Below are 21,217 nucleotides of genomic sequence, written 5' to 3'. Positions count from 1 at the left end.
GTTGACTTCTGAGTTATAAGGAAAGGGAAAAAATGGATCTGTGTGGAAAATTCTGGACTCCAATCACAGTCTTTCCTGCAGTAGAGATAGCAGTGCAGCAGTGTCCGTGGTGGAAAACTCATTCCTGCAGTTGTTGTATCAGTCTGGGGAACGGGAAGACAGGCAGGGGAATGGCCGGCGCCCACTGGGGTCAGGTGCTCTGCAGTCCTTGCTCTGCGGAGGTCGGGCTCTGCTGGGATTGGTGCCTTGCTGTTTGTACCAGGCTTCACGTCAAGTGCTGGCTTAGGGTTTTTGTCAAAGCAGCATTGGAAAAGAGCCTACTCTGCTGTAAAATACAGAACTAATGCTGTAAGGATTTCTTTTTCATATAAACTCTAAAATAGGAAACTGTTTTGTAGATCACAGACAACTGCAGTTGTTAAAAAATCTGGTATTGTTGATGACTTTTTTCCTTCTTCACTGGAGTTTTAGGTTTCTTTTCAAGTTAAAGTGAATTAAATTTAGTGTTGAGAACTTTGCCATCTTCACTCGAGATTTGGAGGCTTCCTAGGGTATTAAAACTCTGGAACTGAAAACTTATATATTAGATGCTTCCTATTTCAGAGATGAAAAATTCAGTCTCTGCATTAATTTATTCTTTGGCAATAATAAAATGGCAGTAGATATCATTGAAAATTAAATAGCTTCTTGGGATGGAAACAAAAAATTCATACACACTTTCTACAGTTTGCAGTTCAGCATTTAATGGAGGTCATCCACAGTTATGAGAAGTTATGCACATGATTATGCAAAAAACATGTTTTTTTTCTTTTCATCACATATTTGTATTTGCCTTACATTAGAATATTACTCTTTGCTAGCTGTCAGCAAACTAGGAATAGAGGAGAACATCCTCAACTTTAATGAAAAGCATCTACAAAAAACCTACAATTAACATACCTAATGGTGAAGGACTGACTGCTTTCCCCTAAGTTTGAAAGCAAGGCAAGGATGTGCACCCGCCTCTCTTATTTGATATAGTACTGAAAAGGCATACAGATTGGAAAAGTAGAAATGGAAGTGTCTCAACCCACAGATGACATAATTGTCAACATTGAAAATCTCAAGGTATCTACAGATAATTCCTAGAACCAGTAAATGAATTCAGCAAGATCACAGGATATAAGATCAACACCTAAAAGTCAATTGAATTTCTGTATATTAACAGCCATTTCAATACACTAACAGTAACTGTGTGGTGAAATTAAAAATACACTACTGTTTACATTCATGCACCTAATAAAGAAAATGTATGCACCTAACAAAACACATATAACAAAAATAATTTATGCTGAAAACTATAAAATACTAGTGAAGGAAATCAAAGAAGACCTAAATAAATGGAGAGACAAATCATGTTCATCAATTAGAATACAACATAGTACAGATGTCAGTTCTCCCCAAGTTGATCTGTAGATTTAATGCAGTTTCTATCAAAAGCCCTGAAAAGTGTTTGTAGACATATAGACAACATTATTCTAAAAATTTATATGGAAAGACCAAGAACCTGGACTAGTTAAAACAGTTATGGAAAGGAATAATAAGAAAAGAATAATCCTTACTTCAATCACCTTGGAAAATAATGTGGCAGTTTCTTATAAAATGTGTACACAGAGAAGACAAGTAGTGACTCTGTGGTATCTTACTACACTGATGGACAGTGACTGCAGTGGGGTGTAGGGGGGACTTGATAATGGGTGAATGTAGTAACCACATTGTTTCTGATAAACCTTCAGAAGAGTGTATATCAATCATACCTTAATTTAAAAAAATGAACAAATTAAATGTGTACCTCCTGCACGGATATTTATCCCAGAGAAATGAATGCCTGTGTCTACATGAAAACCTATACATGGGTGTTCATAGAAACTCTGTTTGTAATAACCAAAAACTGGAAACAACCCGCATGTCCTTCAACAGGTAAATGATTATCTGTTGCACATCCTTGCCCTGTAATATTATGCAGAAATAAGGAGGAAGAACTATTAATATACTCTTAATGTACTATTAATACTTTGAGATATCTCAAGGGAATTATGCTGAGTGAAAAAAGCCAGTCTCAAAACCTTATGTATCATATAATTCTGTTTCTGTAACTCTTTGGAAATAAAATAGATAGAAAACAGATTGGTGGTTGCTAAGGGATAGAGATGGTGGCAACTAGTGTAGCTGTAAAGGGATAGCATGAAGAAGCCTTGTGGTGATAGAACATTTCTGTGTTTGGTGACAGTTACATGAATTTACACATGTTGTAAAATTGCACAGAAACTGGAACACACAAGTGAGTGCTTGTGAAACAAGGGAATCTGAACAAGCTCTGGGGACATAACCAACATCAGTTCCCTGATTCTGGAATTATGCTGTAGCCAAGCAAGATGTTGCCACCAGGGGAAACCAAGTGAAGACTACATGGTGCTCTCTGTCCTTTTATGTGTGTGACAATTGCTGTGAACTTATAATTATTTAGGATAAAAAGTTAGAAAATAATATATATTGTTCTTGCCCAGAAGGCAGCTATCCCAGTGTAGGTGATCTTGAGATGTTGTATAGGGGTTGTTTTTACTTTATGTTTAACAGTAATGAAGGTTGCTATGACAGAAACACATTGTATTTTTGTGTTGTTTAAATGTATGCTAACAAATGTCAGTCTTATCCTGTAGTCTTAAAAATAAAAATACCTTTAAAACCAGATAATTAGCCAAAAATTTTCCTGTATCCACTGAAAGTATTTTGCCCTCCTCATGTTAGAAGTATGTACTTGTATTATGCAGTGGTTCTTTCTGGTTCAGTGATACCTTAAGGTCTGATGAATGGACACATTGGACAAATCTTAAAATGGTGTTAAGCATCTCTATTTATTCTTTCTTTGACCTTATTGCATGTGAAGAACATCTCAAAATGCATTGAAAATTTTAAAATGTCTGATTTATCTGAAAAGTATTGTCTTGTGAAAAAGATTAGTGACACATAAATTGAGACATTCTTAACTATATGCTATTCACAGTTCATATAATATGTCAGTTTTTGGAAAATTTGGCATAGTCAAGCCAAGAGATGTGGTTAAACTGGAAGCCACATTTAATGTACTTAAGATGGTCACTCCTTGCTCTGCCCTAGTCATGTGGCAAAATAGCTCGGCGTGCTTCCTCCTGTAAGAGTCTTTTAGGAAATTTAGGAAATTGGTGGCTACCAAAAGACTTGTGATTGTAACATTATGTGTATATAATATGTTTGCGTATTTAAATATTTCCTCCTTGAAAAGTTTTAAAAGGATTACTGCTTCCTGTACAGATAGTACAACCAAAGCTATAGGTCCTTTGTGATAGAACTTTGAAATAGTCCAAAAAACCAGAAATGAGTTGGATATTTTCTCTTCGGTGTTATATATATTTGCTATTACAGTTTATGTCATGAATTGGTACCACTTGCTCTTATTGCAGATTTATTCCGGTGAAGTTGTTAATGTGCTGGCTCTTACAGTCTTTCCCAAGCTAAAACTGCATGTGTATGGTGTCATTTTCTATCTCAAAGTTACCATTTATTAGAGACAGATGTCTTAGTGTTTTTCAACTGGGACCTTGTCTTCCCAAGTCAGAATCTGGTTAAATTTTATATTACTTACTCTTAGGCCATTTGGACATGTGGGCCTGAGGGTTCTAGTTAGAAGACCTTAGGTTTGTGTCACAGAGTTTTAGGCCTGAGTGTGAAGTTTAGGATTATACATTTTTAAGGGATTACTTGTGCCTCTTCCATGCATAAGGAAGGAAGTTTGGTCTGCTTTAAAGCAGTACTTTGTTCTATTTAAAAGGTAAACATAAAACCTGCCTACATGGTATGTGCCCTGTACGAACTGCTTGCAGCCTGGCATCCAGGCAACCACATGCAGTGTTCAGTTATTGAGAACTGAAGAACATTTGTAGAAATGTACACACCTTACACAACCCAGTTGCCAAGTGCAAGGTCACATACTCTGAAAGATAACCTTTTCTAAAGTGTAACTTCATTACTTGTCATAGAAAACCAGAAGAAAAAATGAAAATCCTTCCTTAAACTTCCTGAAGTTTCATATGCCTATAAGAAAGGATAGTTATTTCAGAAATCACAATTAAAACCTTATCTCACATAAGGGGCCTTCTGTAAATAAAAGCACTTTGGTATTCTGCATTCACAGTGTATGCCTTTATAATGTAAATGTGTAAGTATTTGGGAAACAGCAGAGGTTCGGTGTCTTGAATAAAATCTTTTGGATTTTATAAATAAGCTATTATGGGATTTAGTATTTGTAATAAAGATTCTTGAGCATGAAATGTTAGGGATGATATAGTCTGTAGATGCCATGTAGACAGGTTTTTCAGGTTTTTCAATGAGAGGCCTGAAAAATAGAATAGAAATGATGTGTATATTTTTGGTGTTTTTCCTACTGCATTTTTAACTCTGGCACTCACTGTTCTCGTTGTAAGGCTCAGATAAAATGAAACATTTGTTGACACTGTTTTGAAAGTAGGTTTATTGTACTAGTGACGTGGTAAGATTTAAACTAGTGGGTCTCAACTCACCACCCCATGAGGTTCACCTAGGTGAGATTAAAAAAAAAAAAAACCTTGCCTAGGCCCCACCGTAGAGATTCTGGTTCAGATAGTCTTAGGTGAGGCCCACATCCACAAGTTTCTGAGGGATTCTGGTGTGAGTCCAGCCTTGCATACAGCTGATGTAAACCCACAGAATCAAATGTTCATAGGTTTTAGTGGGAAAATAGATTCCCAACATTTTAATTCTAATGTTCTTTAAAGAGTGTTAGGGAAAAACAATTTTTAACCTCTGTGTTCAAAAAGTGAACAAGAATGTCTCTTTTTTGATGTTAATAATGAGCATAATTTTCTCCCCTGTCTCCCACTCCCCCACCCCCAGTTTTAATCACACTGCTCATTTAAGGATAAGTATGTGAAAACCGAATTTCAGGTCCTTTGGAAATGTTTTCTGATGTGCCTGGAACCTCAAGCTAGGCACCTCTCGGGGACCTGTGTCCTTGCCTCTCCTCTAAGGAGCCCAGAGACTGCCCTGCCTGCCTCCTTTCCACTGCCATCTCCTGGAGCTCCTGGTTAGTGTTGCCTGGCCTTGTGCAGGTCCAGAAGTTGCCTCACTGACTCACTGAGAATCATTTTCTTTGTCCAGAAGATTTTTAGCACCTGTGCAGTTTTCTAAGGGCTCTTACTGCTGTTAACTGGACAGGGTTTTTGTTTTAAGTGGAAAGACAAAGGTGTGCAGAGGTGTGTTGATAATTGTAGGTCCTGTTGGAGTAAGACCCAGAAGTCACAATGCATCTACTTTTCATCTGGAGTCCCTGGCTCTGGCTTTGGGTGCTGCCCCTGAGGAGGTGAGACCCGGACTGCCTGGCATGAGAAGGAAGGGGCTTTAGAAGCAGGTTTCCTTTCCCTTGTTTCCTGCCGCGGCAGTTCTCAGACACCACGGCTGCAGGTGAGAGGAGGCCCTCAGGCCCTTGGCGAGGGCAGTGTGGGAATTGGGGTGGGGGGAACAGCTCTGAGTAGGGGGGGCTCCTTGGGTCCGCAGTCCCTGTGGTCATTCCAATGGCCACTCAGAAGGAAAACAGTGCTCATCAGTTCCTTGTCAGATTGGAGTCGTTCATGTCACTCTCCTGTCAGAAGTTCCTGTTTCATTCAGACTTAACCAGAGTCCTCACAGTGGCTATCATGGCCTCAACATTGGCTGCCCCATTTCTTCCCTGATTTTCCCTCCCACTGTTTTCCTGGTCCCATGCTCAGCTTCAGCCATGCTGTCTCCTTCATGTTAGTCACATTTCACATCCAGTCCTGCCTCAGCTCCCTCCCATCTCCCATCTCTCTGCCTAGCCCCCCTGCCCACATGCCACCCTCCTGGCAAGGTCCCACCTTCTGGCCCAAAGGCGGAGGGCCCAGGCGCTGCCCCCCCACCCACCCGGTTCATTTCTCTGGTCTTTGTTACTTCCATTTGTGAAATGAGGGTAGTAATAGTTCCTGCCTTTAGGATTGTTGAAGGGGTTAGATGAATGAATACATGTAAAGTGCTTGGCCTTATGCCCGGCAGAATCAGCCCTCAGTCAGATGTCTGAGCAAGTCCTCTTTTGGAGGGGTCCCAGAATGCCTTGTTTCTGTGGTGCTTGGGCTGCGGCCCCAGAGGGTGTGTGACTGACACAGCCTTGTGGCCCTGCTGAGGCACTTGGTTCAGCTTGGGAAATTGGTCCTCTGGGGAATTTCTGAAATGTTGGCTGTCGTGGGAAAACTGGGAGGAAGGGCAGTCCCAGGACCTTTGCTCTTGTGTTTTTCTCACACATGTTTTCAGTTGTATTTAGCTGTCAGAATGTTAGGTTATTTTTTTAAGGTAATAGGTTAACTTCTAAAGTAGGGATTTTTCTTTGTGTGTTTTTTTTTTTAGTGGTGGATAAAAACAAATGAACATTCTGGTATTTATTTAATAACTGATTAGTTTCTTGGAACTTGAGAAGAGCTTTTCAACTACCCCAAACAGTAACCATTTTAATACAGAACTACAAATAGAAACAAAATCTACTTAATACATTCATTTCCGGTTATAGCATAGGAAATCTTTAGGGAGTTGGAAACATCAAATCTGCCACGGTGTTTTTTTTGTGTTGGGGGAGGTGGAGAAACATAAGCTTGTTTGCAAAACAAGATACCAGTGGGTAAAAAAACTTTTTAACACAATAAATTTGGAATCCCATTAGTCACAATACACCATTGCTGGACAGACTCAGAACTCTGAATGTCAGAGTGGTGGTAATTGCAGTATTGTCAGGAACTGTTAAAAAATATGTGGTCTGTTTATGTGGTCTGTTTTATGCAGTGTTCTTGTGCCCACTATGAGATGGGCCTGTGGGGGGCTAGTTAGTGACAGGTCTCTGTTTCAGGGGAATCTCCATCCCTTCACATCGTAAAGCTGCATGTACAGTCCTGGAGTTGTGAAGCACTTTCACAGTCACGTTAATGTACGGAGTGTGGTTTACTTCTTTCAAGGGCCGTGGCTTCTGTCAGTCGGATTCTTAAATGTCAGTATTGATTTTGGTAGAGAAGGATAGAGAGCGGATGAAGAACAGGGCGCCACAGAGCTGGGCCAAGTCAATCAGCAGAGACCACTATGGAGCTGGTACTTCATTACAGCTCTGATTCCAGTACATACCCTTTGCTCTCTTTGCTGTTGCTTAATTTCTTTCTTCCATCATCTTGTATAACCCATTTTCTGTATAACCTATTTGGTCTTTGTAAAACATTGATTTATCTTACCTAATTTTTATTGATTTATTGGCCTTACAGTGTTGTTTAACATTACATCCAGTATGGTGTAAAACGGTGCCTACTTCAATATTTTTAAATTTTTATTAAGAGTTATTTAAAACCCTGGAACCTAAGGAAAAAAACTGTAGGACCTCAACGTTTGTGGCACTGGCTGCTGAGTAGGAAAACAAGACTGTGGGGGTGTAGATGCACTTTATAGACATCAGATCTCAATTTTGGTGCCTGGGATGCAGGCACAAAGTGGGCACACTAGTTTGATGGACTAAAATAACGGAGAGGTTGTAGATGCTAAAAAAGACGCAGAGATGCATGTCCATTACCTTTTCCCTTTGGAACTAGGTAGTGTGATGCCAAGCCCCACTCAGCTTTAGAGGGCTTGCCTGTCCCCCTTGCTCAATAGTATAAGGTCCTTGAGAGAGGGAACTTTGTGTTTGTTTACCTCTGTCCCATCCCCATTGCCTGATAAACACAACAAGGTTTTAATGTTTGTTTAAATGAATAAGTACTACAGAGATGAACTAAAGAAATGAAAATTTACATCCTAAACTTCACAAAGTTTAATTGTGGTGGTTCTCCATGGTGCTTCCTGATCTCTCTGCTTGTACGGTGACTTCTTTTCCTTGCCTTCGGTATGTATAGTTACTGAGCCCCAGGGTCTAATGAAAGCTGTGGTTCCTCTCCAGAGAGATGCGGACGCAGTTTCAGAGGTGTTCTGTGGCCTACCCAGAAATCCGATTTGGGGTCTGATCTTGCAGGCTCATGGGGCTGATAAAAGGTGGGCCCACAACCTTTTGACAGAAAGGATGAGCACAAGCAGTTTTGAAATAAACTTTGGAGGATAATAGTCTCATTTTTGTTCCTTTGGCTACTTGACTATTAAGTTGTTGTTTTCTATATTAGATGTCTCATTTTCTTTATTGTGTTTTAAGTTTCCTAGCTATGACTTGAGATGATTGTAGTGGAAAATTGGCAGTAAGGTAATAAATAGGGCTGCTCCCAAAAAGAACATCAGGTCACTGAGGATATATTGTTTTTATTTTTTTAAAGTCAACATAGACTTAGTTTATAGGTATTTGGTATGTTTGTATGATTTTTTTTTAATAAATCCATTTTGTGGTATTTTCACTTTGTATGTATCAGCTCTTCCCTGACATTTGGAGGTCCTTGATACAGTTCAAGAGACTTAACATGGATACAGAACTCCAGTAAATGTCGGGGAAGCCCCTCAGATGGTAGGGTTCCCCATGTTCCAAGGTGTGATTTTCAATTTTGTACTCAGTGGTAATTAGTTTCTAGATGACAGAAACCGACTTAAGAAATTCCTAAGGAATTAGTATATGAATACCAATTGAATGATATATGAGATACTGAATACTTGTATACTATAAGCTTATATTTTTATATCATAATAGCTAGTTTTCTAAAATGATGTTATATAAGATCTCGTTTAGTTACAGTATAAATTGATTGGGTATAACCTCTTTTAGGAACTTTGTGATCCATTGAAACTCCTGAGGTTTCTGCCTCAGGTCTAGAAAGGGCTCTTCCGGATCTGGAATTTTAGTTCATCTGTTCCTGTTGCTTCCAAGGCTTTGAAAACATGATTTCTGTAAGTTATCATTTTGTCTCTAGTTGTTACAGCAAGACCTTCAGTCTTCTGCAACCCATCATGTTTTACCTGGAAGAAGATTCCCAGTGGTTTTAGATTCACCCTAATTTTGTTCTCAGTCGTCAGTTTGTGGGTTGGACATGTTGCTATCTGTCTCGTACAAGGACAGCCTTATTACCAAGTTGTCAGGAAACAGCTTGACAAAAATTTCTTGGATTTATTGTCTAGCTTCAGTATCAAAATGAATTCGTTAGTTAGCAAAGGCAAGAATAGGTTGAGAATTGTGTTCCCTGACATGATAGCTTTTGACTGTTCTAGCTGCTGTTAGGGGAGTAAAGGGAGCAGCTTTCCATATGGTAAGGAGGCTTCCTAGCTACTTTATGTAAGATAAATGAACTTAAAAAGCCTTAGCTTTCAGTGTCTCTTACCAGTTAGAGAACTACTTACTGATCACTTTCTTTAGATCAGTTCTTGAGTTGTCCCAAACATAGTAGAGCACCAAGAAGCAAACAAATAAAGGACAGACAAAGCTCATGTATTTTATTCATAATTGTTATTCAGGGTCTTATGCAGACCCTTACTTAATTTTACATAAGATTCTCCTAATTCATATCTTCAACTGGTAGATAGGTAACAGGGACTCTTGGGAGACTGGCACTCTGATAACAGCAATGATAAGAAAGAATCATGAAGTCATAACTGAAAATTCTCAGAAGCATGATATTCACAAACAACCAATGAATCAAAGTGGAAATTAAAGGAGAAATAAAATATTTCTTGAGGCAAATGAAAATGGAAGCACAACATACCAGAGCTTATGGGATACAACAAAAGTAGTTGTAAGAGGGAAGTTCATATCTATAAATGCTTACATTAAGCAAGACAGATTCCAAGTAAACATCATAACTCTATATCTTAAGTAATTAGAAAAAGAACAAACAGCCTGAAGTTAGCAGAAAAAAGGAAATTATTAATTAAAATTAAAGCAGAAATAGATGAAATAGAGAACAGAAAACAGTGGGAAAAAATTAATCGAACTAAGAATTGGTTATTTGTAAAGATAGACAAAATTGACAAACCCTGAGCTAGACTATACACTTAAGAATGATCCAAATCAACAAAATTATAAATGAAAAAAGAAAAAATTACAGCTTACAACACAGAAATTCAAAGGATCCTAAGAGGCTACTATGAACAGCTATATGCCAACAAACTGGACAACCTAGAAATGGAAAAATCTTAGAAATATACAACTACCAAGACTGACTCAGGAAGAAATAGAAAATCTGAGTAGACTAATTTATTAGTAAGGAGATAGAATCAATAATAAAAAATCTCCCAATGAAGAAAAGCCAGAATGGGATGGCTTCACTGGTGAGTTTTACCAATCATTTAAAGAAGAATTAACACCAGTCCTTCTCATACTTGGAAAAAATCAAAGAGGAGGGAAGACTTTCACACTCATTTGTGAGGTCAGCATTGTTCTGATGCCAAAACCGAAAAATGACACTTAACAAAAGAAAACTGAAGGCCAATATCTCTGATACATAGATGGCAAAAAAATATCAATAAAATACTAGCACACCAAATTCAGCACATTAAAGGATCATTCACATAATCAGGTGGGATTTATCCCTGGAATGCAAGGGTGGTTCAGTATATGCAAATCAAATAGATACATCATGTTATTAGCATGAAAGAAAAGAATCATAATCATTGAGATGCAGGTAAAGCATTTGACAAAATTCAGCATCTGTTCATGATAAAAATACCAAACAAATTAGGCATGACTATCTCAACATTATAGAGGCCATATATGACAAGGCCAAAAACTAGCATCATACTCGATGATGAAAAGTTGAAAGCTTTTCCTCTGAGACCAGGAACAAGATAGGATGCCCACTCTCACCATTTCTATTCAATATAATACTGAAAGTCCTCGCTACAGCAGTCAGGTAAGAAAAAGAAATAAAAGTCATCAGAAACAGAGAAGTAAAATTGTCTCTCTTTGCAAAGGACATGACTTTGTATATATATAGAAAACCTAAAAACTCACCCCAAAACTGTTAGAACTAATCAACAAATTCAGTTGCAGGATACAAAATTAACATACAAAAATCAGTTGTGTTTCTATACACTAACAATGTCTTCTCTGGAAAAGAAATTAGTAAATCCCTTTTACAATAGCACCAAAAATTGTGAAGTATTTAGGGATAAATTTAAGGAGGTAAAAGATCTCTACTTTGAAAACTACAAGACACTGATGAAAGAAATTGAAAAAGGAAAAAATAAATGCAAAGGTCTCTTTGTTCATGTATTGGAAGAATTAACATTGTTAAAATGTCCATGTTACCCCAAACTATAGATTCAATGCAATTCCTATCAAGATTCCAATGGCATCTTTTTTACAGAAATAGAAAAAACTCCTAAAATGTATATGGAGCCCCGGAAGACCCCAGGTAGCCAAAGAAATTCTGATAAAGAAGAACAAAGCAGGAGGCATCACACTTTCTGATTTCAGGCTATACTGTAAAGCTGTAGTCATCAAAACAATGGCATAAAAACAAATAGACTAATGGACTAGAATTAGGGGCTCAGGAATAAACCCAAGCATATAAGTCAACTAAATATTTGACTTTACTTGGGAGCTGAGAATACTCAATGGAGAAAAGACAGTCTCTTTAATAAATGGTGCTGGGAAAATTGGATATGCACAAGTAAACTTGACCCTCTGTCTTACAGCAATCACAAAAATTAAATTGAAATGGATTAAAGATTTAAATGTAAGACCCAAACCCATGAAATCCTAGAAGTAAACATAGGAAAAAACTCTTTGACATGGGCCTTGGTAATGATTTTTTTGGAAATCACACCTAAAGCCCACAAAACCGAAAACAAACAACTGGGGCTGTATCAAACGAGAAAACGTTCACACAGCAAAAAAAACTTATAAACGAAATGAAAACACAAGCTATGGAATGGGAAAGAGTATTTGCATACCCTATATCTGATAAGGGGTAACTATACAAAATATATAAAGAACTTACATAATTTAACAGAAAAAAAAAGGCAAAACATTTGCATACATATTTTTCCAAAGAAGATAAATGGCCAATGGGTACCTGAAAAGATGCTCAGCATCACTAGTCTTTAGAGAAATGAAAATTAAAACCACAGTGAGATATCACCTCTTGTCTGTTAGAATGGTCATCATTGAAAAGGACAGATAACAAATGCTAGCATGGATGTGGAGAAAAGGGACCCTTGTGCACTGGTAGTGGAAATGTAAATTAGTACAGTTACCATGGAAAACAGTATGGCGTTTCCTCAAAAAATTACAAGTAGAACTACCATATGATCCAGCAATTCCCCTTCTGGGAATAAACCCAGAGGAAACAAAAACATTAACTGGAAAAGATATCTGTACCCCCATGTTCATAGCAACATTGTTTCAATAGCCAAGAAAATAACCTGTGCCCATTGATGGGTGGATAAGGAAGTTATAGTATATATGTGTGTGTGTGTGTATATATATATATGTATATATAAACAGTAGAATATTATTCAGGCATTAAAAAAAACAAGGAAATCCTATTTGCAACAATAATGATGAATCTTGAAGGCAGTTTACTAAATCAAATAAGTTAGAGAAAGACAAATAGTATATGATCTTATTTACATGTGGAATCTCAAAAAAGAAAGAGAGAGAAAGATCAGACTTGTGGTTACCAGAGGCAGGGGATTGTGGGAGGAGGAATTGGAGGAAAGTGGTCAAAAGGTACAGACTTCTGTTATAAGACAGTAAGTACTAGGGATGTAAAGAATGACATGACTATAGCTAACACTGCTGTATGATGCATAGGAAAGTTGTTAAGAGAGTAGATTCTAGGAGTTCTCATTACAAGGAGAAGTTTTTTTCATTTTATTTATCTATATGAAGTGATGGATGTTAACTAAGCCTATTGTAATCATTTCATAATATGTAAATCAAACCATCATGTTATACGCCTTACACTTATGCAGTGATTTATGTCAGTTATTTTTCAGTAAAACCAGAAAAAAAAGGTGTCCTTTGTTTTCTTCTTGGAATCCAGGTGTTTAGCTGTGCTTATGGGCACTTTCGTAGGTAGGGTGAAGTACATACTCGCCATGGAAGCAGCTCTAAAAGGGGGCTCCTAGATGGAAGGTGAGGTGGAACCATCTTTTTTTTTTCTTTTTTTTTTCCTTTGGTATCATGTAATCTACAATTACATGAAGAACATTATGTTTACTAGGCTCCCCCCTTCACCAAGTCCCCCCTACAAACCCCATTACAGTCACTGTCCATCAGAGTAGTAAGATGCTATAGAATCACTTCTTGTCTTCTCTGTGTTGCACAGCCCTCCCCGTGCCCCCCCACCACATTATACATGCTAATCATAATCCTCTCTTTCTTTTTCCCCCCGTCCGTATCCCTCCCTCCCCACTCATCCTCCCCAGCCCCTTTTCCTTTGGTAACTGTAAGTCCATTCGTGGGTTCTGTGATTCTGCTGCTGTTTTGTTCCTTCAGTTTTTCTTTGTTCTTATACTTCACATATGAGTGAGATCGTGTGGTACTTGTCTTTCTCCGCCTGGCTTATTTCACTGAGCATAATACCCTCTAGCTCCATCCATGTTGTTGCAAATGGTAGGATTTGTTTTCTTCTTATGGCTGAATAATATTCCATTGTTTATACATACCACATTTTCTTTATCCATTTATCTACTAATGGACACTTACGTTGCTTCCATTCCTTGGCTATTGTAAATAGTGCTGCAATAAACATAGGGGTGCATCTGTCTTTTTCAAACTGTGCTGTTGCATTCGTAGGGTAAATTCCTAGAAGTGGAATTCCTGGGTCAAATGGTATTTCTATTTTGAGCATTTTGAGGAACCTCCATACTGCTTTCCACAATGGTTGAACTAATTTACATTCCCACCAGCAGTGTAGGAGGGTTCCCCTTTCTCCACAACCTCGCCAACATTTGTTGTTTGTCTTTTGCATGGTGGTGATCCTTACTGGTGTGAGGTGATATCTCATTGTGGTTTTAATTTGCATTTCTCTGATGATTAGTGATGTGGAGCATCTTTTCATGTGTCTGTTGGCTATCTGAATTTCTTCTGGAACCATCTTTTATAGGCCAGGTTGTCATTACTTTCTAAATGAATGAACAGACTCTTCTGGGAGTTCTCCATTCCCAACCTCAGGATTTCCTTACAGTTATATCTCAGTGTCCAGCACGGTGCCTGGCAAATAGTGCCACGCATTTGTTGAATACGCATGCCAGTGTCTGCTTTATGGCCCTGTAGTGCAAGGACTGATGCCCCCAAGGCACTTCTGTATCTTAGCTTGGATCTTTACTTGGTGATTTTAAGTTGTATAGAAAAACAGGCTTTAATAATTTAAAATCCCTACATTATCAGAAGACACCAGAGGAAGAATTATTTAATAAACTGTACTGGAATAACTAAATATTTGAAGAAGAGGGAACAATAGCTCCTTACCTATGTCATATGTCAAAATAAGTTCCAGGTGAATTAAGGATTTGTATATGAAGAATTGAGCCACCCCCTCACCCTGCAGCAAGGGTGACTACTATTCATAAGGTCTTGGCCTTTCTAAACAGGAATCATAAGGAAAATATGATAGATATGATTACATTTTATATTAATATAAAAACGTTTTGCACATATATTTAAAACAAAATTATAATGGAAACAAATGGAAAATAATTTGTAATAGGTAATTATTATCATAGAAAGAGCTCTTAACAACCAATGAGAAATCTAAAGACACATGAAAACAGAGTTCATTAAAAAGTCATATAAATATCCAACAAAGAAAGAGCTTCTAACCATAAAAGTAATTAGAGAATTCAGGACTTAGTATGAAACTACAATAAAGACACTGATGAGAGAAATTAAAGAAGATACCAATAAATGGAAACACATCCCGTGCTCATGGATAGGAAGAATTAATATTGTCAAAATGGCCATCCTGCCTAAAGCAGTCTATAGATTCAGTGCAATTCCTATCAAAATACCAACAGCATTCTTCAACAAACTAGAGCAAATTGTCCTAAAATTTATATGGAACCACAAAAGACCTTGAATAGCCAAAGCGATCCTGAGAAGGAATAATAAAGCAGGGGGAATTATGCTCCCTAACTTCAAGCTCTACTACAAAGCCACACTAATCAAGACAGTATGGTACTGGCACAAGAACAGACCCATAGACCAGTGGAACAGACTAGAGAGCCCTGATATAAACCCAACCATATATGGTCAATTAATATATGATAAAGGAGCCATGGACATACAATGGGGAAATGACAGCCTCTTCAACAGCTGGTGTTGGCAAAACTGGATAGCTACACGCAAGAGAATGAAACTGGATTATTGTTTGACCCCATACATAAAAGTAAACTCAAAATGGATTAAAGACTTGAATGTAAGTCATGAAACCATAAAACTCCTAGAAGACAACATAGGCAAACATCTCCTGAATATAAGCATGAGCAACTTCTTCATGAACATATCTCCTCGAGAAAGGGAAACAAAAGCAAAAGTGAACTCATGGGACTACATCAAACTAAAAAGTTTTTGTAGGCAAAGGACATTATCAACAAAACAAGAAGGCATCCTACAGTATGGGAGAATATATTTGTAAATGACATATCCGACAAAGGGTTAACATACAAAATATATGAAGAACTTACACACCTCAACACCCAAAAAGCAAATAACCCGATTAACAAATGGGCAGAGAATATGAAAAGACAGTTCTCCAAAGAAGAAATTCAGATGGCCAACAGACACATGAAAAGATGCTCCACATCACTAATCATCAGGGAAATGCAAATTAAAACCACAATGGGATATCACCTCACACCAGTAAGGATAGCCAGTATCGAAAAGACTAAGAACAACAAATGCTGGCAAGGATGTGGAGAAAGGGGAACCCTTCTACACTGCTGGTGGGAATGTAAGCCAGTTCAACCATTGTGGAAAGCTAGATGGAGGTTCCTCAAAAAACTAAAAATAGAAATACCATTTGACCCAGGAATTCCACTCCTAGGAATTTACCCTAAGAAAACAACTTCTCAGATTCAAAAAGACATATGCACCCCTATGTTGATTGCAGCACTATTTACAATACCTAGATATGGAAGCAACCTAAGTGTCCATCAGTAGATGAATGGATAAAGAAGATGTGGTACATATATATAATGGAATACTATTCAGCCGTAAGAAGAAAACAAATCCTACCATTTGCAACAACAGGGATGGAACTGGAGGACATTATGCTCAGTGAAATAAACCTGGTGGAGAAAGACAAATGCCAAATGATTTCCCTCATTTGTGGAGTATAACAATGAAGCAAAACTGAAGGAACAAAATGGCAGCAGACTCACAGACTCCAAGAATGAACTAGTGGTTACCAAAGGAGAGGGGTGTGGGAGGGCGGGTGGAGAGGGAGGGAGAAGGGGACTGACGGGTATTATGTTTAGGAAACATGGTGTGGGGGATCATGCGGAGAACAGTGTATCACAGAGGAGGCACATAGTGGATCTCTGGCAACTTGCTGCACTGATGGACAGTGACTGCATTGAGGTATGGGTGGGGACTTAATAACATGGGTAAATGTAGTAACCACATTGTTTTTTCATGTGAAACCTTCATAAGAGTGTATACCAATCATACCTTAATAAAAAATTTAAAAAATAAAAATAAAATAAAATAAAATAAAAATAAAGAGACAAAACAAAACAAAAAAACCCTCCAATAATCAAGACTGTCATTAGCAGAAGGGTATACATGTAGATCAGTGCAACAGAAGAAAGAGCCACAGATAAACCCACACATATATGGTCAGTTGATTTTCAGCAGAAGCGCTGAAGCAATGCAGTGGAGAAAGGATAAAACAAATCTTGACCCATACCTTACACCACTTGTAAAAACATCCTGCTTCATAGACATAGATGTGGAGTGTAAAACTAGAAAACTTCTGTAGGAAAACATAAGAAATCTTTGCAGCTTTGGCTTAGGCAAAGCCATTTTAGGTACAACACCAAAAGTAGAATCTTTAAAGAAAAATTTGTTAAATTGGATTTTATCAAAACTGTTCCTTGAAAGATATTATTAAGCCACTAAATGAGAGAAAATACTTGCAAATCACATGTCTAATAAAGAATATGTAAAGAACTCTAAAAACAGTAAGTTAAAAGGCATCCCAATGTTGCAATGAGCCAAAGATGTAAGCAAACAGTTCATCAAAGATGACATAATATGAGAGATTAGCACATACAGATAGATGCTCCACATCATTAATCATCAGGGAACTGAAAATAAAAACACATGAGAATGGCTAAAATTTTTTAAACCGACAGTGCAAACAGCTGACAAGGATGTGAATGAAGCAACAGAATTCTCATAAATTGCTGATGGGAATGTAAAATCATACATGCCTCTTTTGAAAATCGTTGGCAGTTCCTTATGTTATAAAGCTATCATGCGCTTGACCATATGACCCAGCAAGCCTGCTCCTAGGTATTTACCCAAGACAAATGAGCATTTATGTTCTGCATAAGCTCCTGCAACACAAATTTTTTTAGTGACTTTACTCATAATTGTCCAAAACTGAAATAAGCTTTGGAAAATCTGTGTGATGAAATACCACTCAGCAGTAAAAAGTGAAGAACTGTTGGCATGTGCAACAACAAGGATGGACCCCAAGTATGTAAGTGAAAAAAGCTAGGCTGCAAAAACTCCGTACCGTGTGATGCCATTTTAGGCAAAAGTATAGGGACATAAAACAACATGTGGATGCCACGGCTGGGTTGTGAGGAAGGATTGACTGCAAAGAGACACAAGGGAGCTTTTTGTGGTGATACATCTCTGTGTCTTGATGGTGGTGGTGGTTACGTGACTGCATTTGTTAGACCTTGCAGAAATGCACATTAAGAATGATGATTCTAGTGTATGTAAATTATACCTTGAAGAAACTGGGGAAATTATCAGGATGGTACAAATTAGAATAAATCTGTTATGTCTTTATCCAATAGGCTAATAGTAATGATGGTGGTATTGGTGAATGTGTGGGGCCCTTCTCACTGGCTGCTAATAGAATCTTACTGTAATTAAACATGTATTAACTTTCATAATCTGAAAAAAATAAATGTTAACTCTAAAAACAGGAACTGTATGGTTATATGTGAGGGAACTTCCTGCCTAACCTTTTAATATGAAAGAATAATCTCAAAATTATAGTCCTGTGTGGAACCAACCAAGTTACATTTATTGTCATTCCTAGAAAGATATATAACATACTGATTTTTTTAATGTAGGAAAATAAGTTGTATACATTTTAAAACCACATATCTAGTTTAAATGTTATGCATTGAGAACTAATCAAAGCAAACATTTAAAAAATGAGTATCTTGTATTTTGAATCTTCTTATAGCAAATACACTGTTTTAAAGTTTATTCCTTTTGCAAGCTTAAACATTTTGGGGAATCTAGGGTAATGCCATGTTCTGTTAAGGGCATACCCCATATGATTTTGTATCCCTCATGCTCAGAAAACCTCGTTTATTGCGCTTTAACCTGGTATGCGTTTTGAAAGAGAACCTGTAAGAATTGGTATATGCGGTTGATTTTTATCGACTGATTTTATTGGCTTGTGTGTTTGTCTTACTTGAGCACACCTCAACCTCATGCAAAAGGCTCAGTGTTTTTAAAATTAACTTAAGAAAGAAAATATCAAAATACTCCACTACCTGTTGAACTAAGGCCTCAAGTAAGTCCAGACTTCAGGTGTCTAATATGCTAACCATATAGTTCTTTTGTCTGCCTGGTTTGTATTGTTAGACTAGACAAATCGAATTGGACATTTTTAGATTTTGTACTAAATCTAAACTTTCTAGATGAAAGTTAAGTTTGTGAAATTGCTTTGCATTTGTCATAATCTTGTGGGAAATTTGAAATGTGCAATCACTTCTTAAAGCTAAATATAAACTCACTGTGTATCCACAGGAAAGCAGTTCTCCAGGGGATCCCCTCTTTAAAGAGTACCCATATTGAAATTTGTAGCACAAGAATGTACTCTTACGTGTGCTGCCATTTATTGTGACTAGTATCATAATACAGTTGGACAAAAGTTAGAGATTTTTCCATAAGCTTATGAAAGGAAGCAATTAGGTTTCAAAAGGTATTTCTAAAAAGATCTAGTTTTGTAAAGGTGTGAATTTTTAACTAATTCTTGCTTCACACAGGTAGTAGGGGATACCTTGAAGGATGGTTGTGGGTAGGTGGAAATTTTGAGACAGCGGGAGTTCCAGACTGATTGGGAATCTACCCAGTGGGGGAGTCTGTGTTGGCTTTGGCTTCAGCATCAGTTTCCCCTTGAGAACCCTCAGGTTCATCCTGAAGCAGGGAATAGCCCTAGCAGTGAACTGCACCCCACTCTCCTGACCTCTGCCCTGGCCTCTTGAGACCGAGATCTCTCTCTAGAATGCTGCAATGTCGAGATAACAGCAGGAAAACTGAGATTTCTCCAGAGAGTCTGTGGACCCGTAGCCCTGCCTTTTTTCTCTCATCCTGTTTTGTAAGACTGATAGGGACTTCGGTGGGATATCAGAGAGCTTAGTATTTGAGTTTTCTTAATCCTTGCAGGAAGTTGTTTGTGATAAAAATTAAAATTAAAATAATTCTTACTACAGCTTTTCATGCCATGAAGAGATTGGTTTATGAATACATTAACGGAGCCTTGCAGAACCAAGTATCCCGAGATGACAGGTTGAGAATCACTGTCTTAGTGAGTAGACTTTTTAAAAAATTTTCTTTACATTCCTATAAAGAGGTTTCTGCTTATTCAGTTAAAGTATGAACACATCATAATATTCAGCTAATTTTTAAGTACTGGGGGTTTTTTTGGTATCATTAATATACACTTACATGAACAGCATTGTGGTTACTGGCTTCACCCCATTATCAAGTCCCCACCACATAACCCATTACAGTCACTGTCCATCAGTGTAGTAAGATGCCACAGAGTCCCTATTTGTCTTCTCTGAGCTACACTGTCTTCCCGGTGACCCCACGCACCATGTGCACCAATCATGATACCCCACAATCCCCTTCTCCCTCCTTCCGCACCCAGCCTCCCCCACTCCTCCCCTTTGGTAACCACTAGTCCCTTCTTGGAGTCTGTAAGTCTGCTGCTATTTTGTTCCTTCAGTTTTGCTTCATTGTTATACTCCACAAATGAGGGAAATCATTTGGCATTTGTCTTTCTCCACCTGGCTTATTTCACTGAGCATAATACTCTCTAGCTCCATCTACATTGTTACAAAAATGTTAGGATTTGTTTCTTTCTTATGGCTGAATAGTATTCCATTGTGTATATGTAACACATCTTTATCCATTCATCTACTGATGGACACTTAGGTTGCTTCCATATCTAGGCTATTGTAAATAGTGCTGCAATCAACATAGGGGTGCATATGTCTTTTTGAATCTGAGAAGTTGTTTTCTTAGGGTAAATTCCTAGGAGTGGAATTCCTGGGTCAAACGGTATTTCTATTTTTAGTTTTTTGAGGAACCTCCATATTACTTTCCACATGGTTAAACTAGTTTACATTCCCAGCAGTGTATAAGGGTTCCCCTTTCTCCACATCCTTGCAAGCATTTTTTGTTCCTACTCTTTTTGATGTCGTCCTTCCTAACTGATGTGAGGTGATATCTCATTGTGGTTTCAGTTTGGATTTTCCTGATAATTAGGAATATGGACCATCTTTTCTTATTAACTCTGTTCAAACAAGGCTAAATCTTTGTCAGTCATTTTTGTGATACTTTAATATAGTTTTCAAAGTACTGTATAAGCATTAATTCTTTTTCTTCTAAATATTGTATTTGACTCAACACTTAAAAACACAGTTCAGCATCTGTTGGCTGTCTGAATTTCTGTTTTGGAGAAGTGTCTGTTCATATACTCCACCCATTTTTTAATAGGGTTATTTGCTTTTTTGGGTGTTGAGGCGTGTGAGTTCTTTACATATTTTGGATGTTAACCCTTGTCAGATATGTCATTTACAAACATATTCTCCCATACTGTAGGATGTCTTTTTATTCAGCTGATGGTATCCTTTGCTGTACAGAAGCCTTTTAGCATGATGTTGTCCCATTTGTCATTTTTTATTTTGTTTCCCTTGTTCGAGGAGATGCATTCAGGAAAAACTTGCT

At 37.7% G+C, this 21,217-nt stretch overlaps 1 protein-coding gene across 5 annotated transcripts in view; it reads left to right on the top strand.

Moving 5' to 3' along the window:
- Positions 1-21,217, top strand: part of SNRK (SNF related kinase) — an 85,933-nt gene that overhangs the window by 27,696 nt on the left and 37,020 nt on the right. The window contains exon 2 of one of the 5 annotated variants that reach the window (XM_036996272.2): positions 19,696-19,790. The exons of the other annotated variants lie outside the window; for them this stretch is intronic. The gene's annotated coding sequence lies outside the window, so the exon portion shown is untranslated. The remainder of the gene's footprint in view (positions 1-19,695; positions 19,791-21,217) is intronic. 5 annotated transcript variants of the gene reach the window in all.

The sequence above is a fragment of the Manis javanica genome, chromosome 3 (genome assembly GCF_040802235.1).
Source record: "Manis javanica isolate MJ-LG chromosome 3, MJ_LKY, whole genome shotgun sequence".
In the NCBI taxonomy this organism is placed as follows: domain Eukaryota; kingdom Metazoa; phylum Chordata; class Mammalia; order Pholidota; family Manidae; genus Manis; species Manis javanica.
The sequence above is the reverse complement of the archived record's forward strand: the minus strand, read 5'-3'. Positions and strand labels throughout refer to the sequence as shown.